General features: G+C 37.5%; 1 protein-coding gene across 1 annotated transcript in view; it reads left to right on the forward strand.

Moving 5' to 3' along the window:
* Nucleotides 1-13,276, forward strand: part of CEP128 (centrosomal protein 128) — a 382,564-nt gene that overhangs the window by 293,067 nt on the left and 76,221 nt on the right. The gene's annotated exons all lie outside the window — the stretch shown is intronic.

A 13,276-nucleotide genomic window follows, 5' to 3' on the forward strand; every position in this document is an offset into this window, starting at 1 on the left:
TAAATAATGCCACAGTAAATATAGGAGTGCATATTAACTTTTTGAATTAGTGTTTTCATATTCCTTAGGTAAATACTAGTAGTGGAATTACTGGATCATATGGTAGTTCTATTTTTAATTTTTTGAGGAACCTCCACACTGTTTCCCACCATGGCTACACCAGTTTGCATTCCCACCAACAGTGCCTTAGTATTCCTTTTTCTCCACATCCTTGACAACATTTGTTGTTTCTTGTGTTTTTTTTATTTTAGCCATTCTGACAGATGTGAGATGTATCTCGTTGTGGTTTTGATTTGTATTTCCCTGATGATCAGTGATGTTGAGCATATTTTCATGTGTCTACTGGACATCTGTATGTCTTCTTTGGAAAAATGTCTATGCATGTCTTCTGCCCATTTTTTAATTGGTTTGTTTTGTTTTTCAGTGTTGAGTTTTATAAGTTCTTTATATATTTGGGATACTAACCCTTTATCAGATATGTCATTTGCAAATATCTTCTCCCATTCCATAGGCTGTCTTTCAGTTTTGTTGATAGTTTCTTTTGCTGTGCAGAAGTTTTTTTATTTTGATGGAGTTCTAATAGTTTATTTTTGCTTTTGTTTCCCTTGCCTCCAGAGACATATCTAGAAAGAAGTTACTGTGGCCGATGTCAGAGAGGATACTGCCTGTGTTCTCCTCCGGGATTTTAGTGTTTTCATGTCTCACATTTAGGTCTTTCATCCATTTTGAATTTATTTCTGTGTATGGTGTAAGAAAGTGGTCCAGTTTCATTCTTTTGCATGTTGCTGTCCAGTTTTCCCAACACCAGTTATTGAAAAGATGGTCCAAATTTCTGCACATTTGCACATTGATTTTTTTATCCTGTGACTTCGCTGAATTCATTTACTGAATTCAGTTTTTTGGTGGAGTCTTTCGGGTTTTCTATATAGAGTATCATCTCATCTGCAAATAGTGAAAATTTAACTTCTTGCTGATTTGGATTCTTTTTATTTCCTTTTGTTGTCTGGTTGCTATAGCTAGGACTTCCAATACTATGTTAAATGACAGTAGTTTCATTGAACTTTTTATTATGAGGATCATTTTCTATTCACATGAAGTTGTGAAACTATTGAGAGATCCCATAATATATAAAGATACCCTTACCCATTCTCTCCCAATAGAAATATCTTGCAAAACTATTGTATAATAGCACAACCAGGATATTGACATTGATACAGTCAAGATTTAGAACATTTCCATGGATACAAAGATCCTTCATGGTACCATTTATGGCTACACCCACTTTTCTTCTACCCTCAATCCATCCTTAACTCATGGCAACCACTAATCTGTTCTCCATTTCTGTGATTGTATTCTCCATCTGTTTCATTAATCTATGCGTATATACCTTCACAAAGACCACACAGTCTTGATTCCTGTAGCTATGTAATAAACATAGAGATTGAATAGACTGATTTCTCCCAGTTCACTCTTCTTTTTAAAAACTGTTTTAGCTACTCTTGTTTCATTTTCTTTCCATACAGATTTTAGAATAATATTGTCTTTTATATTGATTTAGAGAGAATTGATAACTTTATGCTGCGAGTCTTCCAGTCCAGGATCACAAGATGTCTCACCGTTGTTTTGTGTCTTTCAGCGTGCAAGTCCTTTACATGTATTGTTAAATTTACACTTAGGTATTTCATTGGGGGAGAAGGGTCTTTTCAACTGGTACTATAGTTTTTAATTTTGGTCTTCACATATTCATTCTTAGTATGTTGAGATATGATCAGTTTTTATATGTTTATCTTGTATCCTGTGACCTGGCTGAACTCACTTATTGATTCCAAGAGCTGGTTTTTATTTAGAGTTTTTGTTTTTGGTGGGTTTTTTTTTTTTTTGGCAAATTCTTTGAGATTTTCTATGAAGACTATCATGTCATCGGCAAATAGAGGCATTTTTGTTTCATTGTTTCTGATTTGTATACCTTTTATTTCTTTGTTGTATTGTATTGGAGAGATCTTCCAAAACCATAATATCTAAGAATTGGGAGAAAGAGCATTCTTGCCTTATTTCTGACCTTAAGGGGAAAACATTCCCTTTTTCACCATTAAGTATAATGTTAGTTGTAAGGTTTTTTGTAGGTGCTCTTTATCAAATTGAGGAAATTCCCTTGTATTTTCTTTTCTGAATTTGTTTTTTAAAATCATGAGTATTATGAATTTTGTGGAGTAGTTTTTATATATCAATTGATATAACCATGTGATTTTCTTCTTTACCCTGTTAAGATGATAGATTATGGAGATTGATTTTTGAATATTGAGTCAACCTTGCATCCTTAGAATAAACCCAACTTAGTCATGATATATAATTCTTTTTATATGTTGTTAAATGCTATTTGCTAAAATTTTGTTACGGATATCCGCATCTGTATTTAGGAGAGAGCTGCAGGTTTTTTTCTTTATCTTTTTTTTTTTTTTTTAGCTGTATTTTTGGTACTAGGGGAATACTGGCATGATGAAATGAATTGGCAAGTATTCCCTTTTTTTCCTGTCTTCTAGAAGAGATTGTGTAAAATTGATGCTAATTCTTTTTTAAACATTTGGTAGAAATCACAGGGAATTCTTACGGGAGTTTTACAATTATAAATCCCATTTCCTTAACACTTACAGGCTAGTCAAATTATGTATTTTATATTGGGTGACTTATAGCACTTTGTACTTTTTAAAGAAGTGACTCGCCTCATCCATGTTCTCAAATTTATATATGAAGAGTTGCTTGTAGTCTTCCTTAATATCCTTTTAATAGCTACAGTATTTGTAGTGATATCCTGTTTCATTTCTATTATTGATAATTTCCCTCCACCCTCTTTTCTGTCTCAGTATCACTCTGTTGGTCAGCCTTGCTAAAGGTTTGTCAATTTTCTTGAACTATGTACGGAACCAGCTCTTTGTTTCATTAATTTTTTCTATTGTTTTTCCATTCTTAATTTCATTGATCTCTGTTATTTGTTATTTCCTTCCTTCTGCTGCTTGGGATTTATTTTGTTCTTTTTTGGGGTTCTTGAGTTATAGAATATTCATTTAAGGCCTTTTCTCTTTTCTAATGCATGCATTTAGTGCTATAGATTTTCCTGTCACCACTGATTTGGCTGTGTCCTATAATCGTTTTATTCAGTGTATGATATTTTTTAAAATCTCACTTGAGACATTATTGTCTTTGACCCGTAGATTATTTAGTGTTGTTTAGTTTCCAAGTGTTTAAAGGTTTTCCTGATATTTATGCTTAAATAAATCTTTGATATGTGCTTCTATCTAGTCTGATGATTTTCTATCTAGTTGTACAATTGGTTGTTGAGAAAGGAATGTTGACTTCTCCAACACCAATCTTTAATTTTTCCATTTTTCTTCTCAGTTATATCAGTTTTTTCTTCACATTTTGTTTTTGCAGATTTGTCTTTTGGTATATACATATATAGGATTGCTATGTCCTCTTGGTAGATTAGCTCTTGTTATCATTATATATAATGTCCTTTGCTTTTTCTGTTAATTTTCTTTGCTCTGAAATCTACTTTGTCTCGTACTGATCTATCATTCATGGTTTTTTCATTAATGTCTGCATGGTGTATCTTTTTTCATTTTTTACTTTCACCCTGCTGAATCAGTATATTTCAAGTGAGTTTTTTGGGGTATCTATGTGGCTCAGTCAGTTAAGTGTCTGACTTCAGCTGAGATCATGATCTCACGATTCGTGGGTTTGAGCCCCACCTTGGGCTGTGTGCTGAAACTCAGAGCCTGAAGCCTGCTAAGGATTCTGTATCTCCCCCTCTCTGCCTCTCTCTCTCTCTCTCTCTCTCTCTTTCTCTCTTTCTCTCTCAAAAATAAATATTTAAAAATTTTTTAAAAAATTAAGTGAATTTCTTATAAATAGTATATAGTGGGGTCCATGGATCATATCACAGATTTTTTTTTTTAAAGAGAGAGAGAGAGACTCTTTTTTTTTTTTCGGTTTATTTATTTTGAGAGAGAGCATGAGAGAACATGTGCACATGAGTGGGGGAGGGACAGAGAGGAAGAGAGAGAGTATCCCATGCAGGCTCTGTGCTGACATGGGGCTCAATCCCATGAACCATGAGATCATGACTTGAGCCAAAATCAAGAGTCTGAAACTGATCTGAGTCAACCAGGCACCCTGGATCATGTCATGGATTAATGATAGAGAGGTCATTAATCCAATCTGGCAATTTCTATTTTTTTAATTGGTATATTTAGACCATTTTCATATAATGTAATCATTGATATGTTAGAAGTTAAGTCTGCCATTTTTGTTTATTTTTTGTGTTTTTTATTTCTCTGCTTTTATTAACCCCACCTTTACTGTGGGGTTTTGTTTTGTTTTGAGCATTTTTGTTTGTTTGTTTGTTTTTAATTCCATTTTATCAGTTGTGCTTTTGAGTGCATCTCTGTGTAACTCTTTTGGTTGTTGCTGTAAGCATTACATTGTATATACACAGTTATCACAGTCTACTAGTATTGTATTTTACCAGTTTAAAGTGTAGAAAATTTCTTTCTTCATGTTCTTTTGCCCTGGCTGGCCCAGTCAGTATAGCATGAGACTCTTGATCTCAGGGTCGTAAGTTCAAGCTCCCATGTTGGATGTGGAGCCTACTTAAAAAAATTAAAATGTATATGTATATGTGTGTGTGTGTGTGTATGTATACATATATATATATATACATATACATATATAAATGTATGTACTATAAATATTTCCTCTATATGCATTTAGAACCATGTCAGATAGTATTCAAATTTTTTTGTCTTAACATCAAACATAATTTTATGTATTTTTTTATTTAATTTTTATTTACTTTTTGAGAGAGAGAACAGGGGAAGGGCAGAGAGAGAGAGAAAGAAATCCCAAGGAGTTTCTGTACTGTCAGCAGAGCCCAATGTTGGGCTCAGACCCACCAACTGTGAGATCATGACCTGAGCAGAAATCAAGAGTCCAACGCTCAATCTACTGAATCACCTAGGTGCCACCAAACATAATTTTAAAACTCAATAGGAGAAGGAAAATCTATTGAATTTATGCATATTTTTTATTACTGTGTTCTTTCTTTCTTCCTAAACTTCTAAGATTCTTTCTTTTTTAATCATTTCTTCTCTTTTCTTAGAGAACTTTCCACAACCAATGTTTTAGTGTTGGTCTGCTGACAACAGATTATTTTAATTTCTGTTTCACCAGCATTCTAATTGTTTTCCCCCTATAACCAATTTATTGTTTCTCTCTCACTGCTTTCAAGATTTGTTCTTCATATTTGTTTTTCATAACTTTGTCTGTAATGTATTTAGCATAGATGTAGGGCAGACCCAGGAGTCTGAAATGCCTAGGAATCTGAGTGTGGTTTAGTAGTAGGTGCATCAAGACACCAGCACAAACTTTTGTATCTTCCATAAATCGATTATTGAAGAACAAGTCAAATACCTAGGATTTCTATGGGCCCAAAAAATACGTACTCACTTATAAGCATAGAATCAGAATAGGGCCTAAAATAAACTGCCTTCCTACCTATGGAATTTAAATAAAAACCAAACTTTCTATTAGGTGGACACACTTTAGAGATAGTGTATGTAAAAAGAAGTATGATTTTATGCCTAGGTTTGAGCATATGAAATTTATTGTTGAAGTGGCATTTACAGTAGATTATAAACTTCTCTTGCTCATCTTATTCATTGTCACATTAATTCCATTGACCAAGACAGCCCTGAAACCAATTTAGAACAGTGACTTTTGGATTAATGTGTATGTTTTTACTTTCTCTGCTTGTGTTGCTAATAAAAAATGATAAGAATCTTATTTGTTGGCTGAGTCAGAATTTTTTGTTCTGTATCGTGGTGGTTCTCCAAGCCAGGGCCAAGACTGAGATGGAATGGGGTAGATTGTTGTGTTGTTTTCTGTAGGGTAGCAGTTTTGTGGAGAAGAGGTTTTAAAATCTCTAAAGTTGTCAAGATGGAAAGTTTTACCAGCAATGAATTGGCATCAAATAAAACATGAGTACCTGTATTTGGATGTTTTACCACATACCCAAGACAGACAGTGGATTGTAAACCTTTCATTTATTGGACTATTTGGGCTCCATCTGTAGACCAGTATGTTGTTTCAGCGTCTGAGACAAACCACAGAGGCTAGCCATACTTTTTGAATGTTGTTCTTCATTTTAATCTGTGTGTTTTCTGTGGTCAGTCCTGATGAGAAAACTCTTAACTCATTGTGGTATATCCAGATATGTACCAGTGGGTGGCAGTAGATATGGCAGAGTTCTCAGTAATGTAGCTACCAATCATAGACGGAGTCTAAAAGCAGTACACTTGAAGGCTTTTTTTTTTTTTTTTGCTTGTTTTAACATGCATCTGATTATATTTTCACACATATTCCTGATTTTAACAGGCATACTGAAGGGTAATTTTTAAAATAATAACAGCTAACATATAATTCTTACTAAGTGTTTTACATATATTAATTTAAAAACAACACATTTGATTATTTTTGAGATATTTTGGTTAATGTAAAGTTATATTATTATCCATTTATCCCGTTTACATATATTAGTGTGATAGAATAGAAAAACATTTGCTGATAAATATTATATCATTAAGTGGAGGAACTATTCAGCTGTCAGCCATTCATTTAAACAGATCTGTTGTTGTTTTCTTTTGTGAGATATTCTGTATGTTGTGTGTTGAGCACATCTTGCCAAAAACAACTGCCTTTTCCAATGTTTTAAGTATTTGCTTTCCATCAAAGCCACATCTTGTAATGTCATCTCCCAGGGTTGAGGAATTTCATTTTGGACAGCAATTAACTATAGGTCTTCTCACAAATTGTAGTTACACAATTTGGTTTCACAAAGTTTCCTTTAAGTTTGGGAAAGCATTGGAAAATGTGTAAGCATTTATGACAGAGTTTGGAATAGTATGTCCAATACTATTGTCCAATACATCTTGAAAGGCAAAGGATACCAGTCTCTTGTGTGCAGGAAAAAGTATTGGACCCTGGTCCAGTTTAGAAGCTCTGGGCTCAGGTTCATGCATTTCTGTTCACTAGCTGTGTGACATTGACAGAGACTTTTGCTCTTTGGGAACTCAGTCCTCATCTATAAAATGTGAGGAGATTGGATTAGATCAGTGGTTTTCAATCAGCATAATTTGGAGCTTTATAATAGCTCCACCATGGCATCACAGGCATTGATCCCAAGATAGAAATGAAGTCCCAATAGGCTGGCCCCTAGGTCCTCCCTTCTGCTTTCACCTGAGAAGCTTCCTTCAGCTTTTAAATTACTGACTTTATAATATACACTGGAAAGTGTATGTGATTTCATTTGTAAGACAGAATTCTACTTGTTTCATTTTTTTAATGTTTTTTAAACTTTCTGTGTTTTTTTTTTTAACGTTTATTTTTGAGAGAGAGAGACAGAGACAGAGCACGAGTGGGACAGGGACAGAGAGAGAGGGAGACACGGAATCCAAAGCAGGCTCCAGGCTCTGAGCTGTCAGCACACAACCCAACACAGGGCTTAAACCCACAAATCGTGAGATTGTGACCTGAGCTGAAGTCGGACCCTTAATCGACTGAACCACCCAGGTGCACCTCTACTTGTTTTTAAAAAAAAGGATGAAAATCCTGGGATTAGGTTATTTCAATGGTCCTTTCTGTCCCTAAAGTATTAATGATTCCAATAACTAGGGAGCCAAAAAAGAAACAGAGAAATTGGGCATTGACTTTAGCCCGTTGCTAGCATCTTGAGTATCCAGTATACAACTGTGGGAGGCTAGGTCCATCATTTATGACCTCTGAAGGGTTGTTGTGTGCTCTTTTATTTGATTAATTTTATTATACCACAACTGCCACCCACAAAGATGAATGACATAGACTTACTTTTTAAAGAGCTTACGTTCATTGAGAATTTACATTATCTATTGTTTTAGGCAAATGTCAGGACACAGAGTAATCCTGAAGAGGAGCATTGGTTACTAAGTGAGATATAGAACCCAGAAGCTAAATGCTTTTCTCTGCTATCATTAATTCGCCATACTCTGCTGCCAGTGCTACTCTGTCCACTGCTGCTGTTATAAATGTTGCTGTATCTGAAGCCCTTGTTTCTACAACTTTTTCTGTATTACCAGCTGAGTGGGGTTATAATATGGACGAGATATTTTACAGTAAAGATGAAAGGGAAAATCTACTCCTTTCTAAACTTAATCTCCAATCTTTCTATGAAGGGTCAAGTTGCTAGATAGATTTGTTGCTCAGGTACAGCTGGACATGATCCTCCTTTTAAAAGCAAATAAACAAGCAAACAACCTATCTGCTCCCTTGGCTACTAGGAACCAGAATCAATATAAAAATGTGTCAAACCTTCTTAAACAGCCAGACCACTAGTTGCAAAAACTGAAGGAAGTAGTACAAGACTGTCTTAGCCAAAAACATGGTCATGATATATTACCCTGAATGTGCCAGAGAAATGCAAAGTGAAACAAAACAACACAACACACCCAGATTCTCCACTTCTCATCCACTGATGTCCTGCTTTTTTAAATGGGATTCCCTCCCACATGACCATATGTCATAATGAGTTAGTATCAGCTCATTTAAAGAGTTGGAGCCAGTCCAAGGAAAACACACAGGACTGGTCTGCCCTTTTCACCAAAAAAAAATCTTTCATTAACTAATGTTGATGGAAGCACATTTAGCCACAGCAATTTGCATCGCAGTTGAATTGCTGTTTGTATTGAACAGCAGACCAGAGAATAATAAAGCAACACATGAACATGCCAGTGAGCAAGGGAGCAGAGCATGCTCTGATCATTCGTTCTAAAGCTGGTAAGAGCAAACAACAGCAAGATTGCTTGTTCTAACGAGGGGTGCACTAGTCACACTCTGTTGTCACAGCCTTATGTCACGTCAGCCGTCCAGAGGTCTCACCTACATTGTCTCATCTTGTGGTTGCCGCAGAGTAGTTGCTTCTCAGCAGGGCCCACTGGCCATATTTTCTCGTCACAGGTTAATAACCCCGTTCATCATCCCAAAGGCATGTACTTGAACAAAGGAACTAACAAGTGAGCAATTGCACAGAGCAGTGATGTTGGTGGAGAAGACAATTTGGGGGATCCAAGTTAAATAGCAACCGTAGAGAGGCAGTAGTTAGGGAGGATATGGATATGAAGACAGCAGAGCCCTGATTGTTGACATCAGAGAACTCCTAAAGGAAATCAGAGGAGTAGGAACATGTGCAATTTTTAAAATAACAGTATGAAGAAAGGTACAATTAAGCACTGAGTGGTACAAATGAGAGCACGATATGATATATACAGCAAGAAGATTAGAGAGCAAAGTGCTAGCTGTGGCTTTAGCACTAACTAGGTAATCTTGGGCAAATCATTTGCCTTCTCTGTATTTATTGTAGGATGAAATGCTTCCCTGTATAACAGAACATTCTTGCCAATTTCGAGTTCTCCAAGTTTCTGAATAAAGATAAAAAAGTTCAGTACAGCCATACAACCAGAGACTTTTAAAACTGATGGCAATCCAACTAAACCTAATTTAAGTATAAGTAAAACGAAGGAAAGGAAGGGAGGGAGGGAAGAGAAAGATGGAAGAAAGGACGGAAGGAAGGAAAGAAGAAAGGAAAAAGAAGGGAAACAGAGAGTTGGAGGGAGAGAGAGCTAGAAGTTCGGGAGTTTTGTGGGCTTCAGGCAAGGGTGGATCTGGTCTTCAGCCAACTCTTTGTCTCTTGGCTCTATTTTCTTCTTTACCAGCTTTGCTGTTTTACAGGTTCCTTTAAGCATAGTACAAAGTACAGCCTTGGAAGCACCAGGCTAATATAAACTTGTGGCTTCAGGAGAGAAACTCTACTCATTTTTGCCTGTCCTGGGCAGGGTTTGTTCCCTTTGTTGTTAGTGGTCCATCCTGGGGCCACTTTGGGCTTGAGTTGACGCCTAGCTGGAGGGGGCACATATACAGGAGGACGCTGTGGCGAGACATGCTGTTAGCAAGTTAGGTAACAAGTGTTGGTGCCTCGCTGGTTCCCACAGGTATCTGTGTGTCTAGGCTGGGGGCAGGGGAGAGGGAAATGGTACCCCCTAGCTCTTTTATTCTTAGAGAAGTACCCTAACGATCCCTGCCTGTCCAGTATATACTCTGAGATTTTTCATTTCATACTCAGGCATTTTTCAAACTATTGCTTTTATGCTATATCTTTGCAAGGCTCTTTGTTTTACTGTCTCTTTAAGGGTGGAGACTCAGTTTCCTCTCACCCTCCAGGCTCTCCCAGAGTCCAGCCTGGTTATTTTTCAGGTTCCAGGTATTAAGTGCCACTGACCGTACCACTGACTGAACTCCCAAAATTGTGCCCCTCTAGTTTGCAAAGTCAAATGTTACAGGAATTCCTCTTCCCTGTGCAGGTTCCCCAGGCCTGGGCGCCTGGTCTGAGGGTCTGTTTCTTTCCCCTCTCTGTGCACACTGTGTCCCTGCCTCCTGAGCATAGTCTGAGGACCTGTTTAGCTCCCAGTCTATCTCTGCCCTTCCTACCCTCTTCCATGTGGCCTCTTCTCTATGTTTAGCTGTGAAGCGTCCATTCTGCCAGTCTTTGAATCATTTCCTGGATTATTTACACTGATGTGGGTATTACCTAGTTGTTTCCATAGGATGAGGTGAGCTTAGGGTTCTCCTACTCTGCCATCATTCCCCAAAGCCCAGGAGTTCTATATTTTTATTTAAAAAATTTTTCTAATTTATTAATTTTGAGAGAGGGAGAAAGTACGAGTGGGGGAGGAGCAGAGAGAGAGGGGGAGAAAGAGAATCCCAAGGAGGTGCAACACCATCAGAACAGAGCCCAATGCAGGGCTTGAACTTACAAACCATGGGATCATGACCTGAGCCGAACTCAGACGCTTAACCAACTGAGCCAAGCAGGCACCTCTAGGAGTTCTATTTAATTTAATTTAATTTAATTTTATTTTATTTTATTTTATTTTATTTTATTTTATTTTATTTTATTTGTTTATTTGAGTTTGTTTGTTTATTTATTTATTTATTTATTTATTTAGAGAAAGAACCAGCGGGGGGAGGGTGGGAGGGAGGGGGGAACAGAGGAACCAAAGCAGGCTCTGTGCTGACAGCAGAGAAGCCTGCTGTGGGGCTCAAACTCGAACTGTGAGATTATGACCTGAGCCGAAGTTGGATGTTTAACCGACTGAACTACCCAGGCACCCCAGGAGTTCTATATTTTAAATGCCAATTGTAGTAATCTCTGTAGTCGTTTTTGTTCAATTGTCCAAAATCAAGGGTTGCAATGGGATTAGCTTTGCTGGAAAGCAACTTGATCTCTATGCATTTGGAGAAAATAGAGAACATAATTTTGAAGTTGCAATAATACTATGAAGTTCTGAGGGTGATGGAGCTTCTTTACATTTATAATTTTATCAAATCTGTGAGTTGAGCTTGACTCTATAGGAGATCCAATACCCATTAATTATCCAGTAAGTTTTAGCTGTTTGGTGTTTGCTGTACCAAGCTGACTCTGGTGGAATGAGATCAGTTTTCTTTGATTGGTTGATGAACCCTACTGTCCACCACTCCAGGTCCAATGTCCCATTTAACAGTGTAATTCACTACAAGGGGCCTAACTTAGAGAAGCTTCTAATCTTGTATGTAGAAACTATCCTTCCTGCTCCTTGTCTTCCTGGGATTATCAGTGAAGGTGCTCCATCCTTTCCCCTAGCCAAACAGTAGTCAAGAGATGTGAGTGAGTCTCATTAGCTCCTCTCTTCATGGAATTTGAGTGGAGTGATGGAGTGACACAAAGATTAGAGACACCCAGGATAAAATGCCCATTCATGCTACTTACATCCCTACCCTTCAAGACCAGTTGTTATTCTCTGCAGAGTCAAGATCCTTTCTCCCAGGTATCTATTAATTACTCTTACATACTTCTGATAAATCTGAAAGCTTCCTGTACAGTTAACAACTGGTTGCTGTAAGTTAGCAAGTGCTGGGTACCAAACCATCCCCCAATTCCATTCTTTAGGTCTGGATTCTGTGAATTGGACTTGGCCCTGGACTCAGCTGGGCAGTTTGTCTGGTCTCCACTGGGATCCCCTTCTGAGTCCACTGTGGTCATCTTCAGGCCAGATGAACAGCTATGCTTCTGGGCATTTGCTAGCTGCCAGTTAAGGCAACCTGCAGGGCATCTTAGGTGGGAAGAGTCCTGGGCTCTTGTCATCTAGCAGGCTGTCCTGGGCTTGTTCGTAGAGTTCCAAGTAGAAAAATGAAAATCTGCAAGTCCTCTTGAACTGTCAGTACAGATTGGCACAGAGATGCTTCTGCTGTATTCTCCTTAGCAAATCAAGTCAGGAAGCCAGCCCAGATGTGAGATGTAGAAAGTAGATGAACGTGACCTCTTGATGGTAGTAGCTGCATTGTCACAATGCGAATGAATAAGGATTCAGAATGAGGAATTTTCAAAGGCACTTAAACCATCTACCACACTCAAAGTTGGTTTCTGTATTGTTAAAGAACCTGATAAGCCTACCAAAAACCCCCTTAAAAGTACAGCCTAATGCATGGACTTTCTCCTCTCGCTTTTTTGATGTAACTCTGATTATGGAAGGTTTAGGAGCCAAAGTTAACTCTTCTGTGGGATTCAGAGCAAAAATTACCTGTTACCCTGAATCCCAGTGCATTGTGTCTTGAGGGGATTGTTTGCAATTCCTCTGTAGCTGAATTAGCCATCCAGTCTCATCATCAGTTATATCATCTACCAGGTTTCCTGAAGGTTCAGCCTGTTCAGCTATGACCTATACCAGTATGACTTGGCTACTTACTATAGTATTGCTTCCTGCTGTATGTAGTATAGCACTTGCTAAAAAACATTTGCATTTGCCTTTCTGGGATATATATTGAATTTCTGTAAGTTATAGTTTCCTTTTGTGCAGCATAGCCTCTTGGTGAGCAATATCAATCATAGAGCAAGGCAAATGCTAATATTAATGTGCACTGCTGTAGGTGTTTCTTGCCTGTTTTCATCCAACTTCTGACTCAACCCAGCCCTCTTTAGGTTTGTGAGATCTAATAAGATCATAGCACAGGGTGGTAAAGCTGCAGGCAGAAAATTCTGCTTGCCAAATATATTTTCCTTTATAGCAAGTTTGTAAATTAATGTGGGGCACTGAGATACCATAGCTGTATACATGCATTTAGACAGAACTCTCTTCAGTTGACTACCCTCCCTTCCAGC

The sequence above is a fragment of the Lynx rufus genome, unplaced genomic scaffold (assembly GCF_022079265.1).
Source record: "Lynx rufus isolate CCGP_SWC_20201006 ecotype Redwood Valley unplaced genomic scaffold, mLynRuf1.p SCAF_17, whole genome shotgun sequence".
Classification (NCBI taxonomy): Eukaryota; Metazoa; Chordata; class Mammalia; order Carnivora; family Felidae; genus Lynx; species Lynx rufus.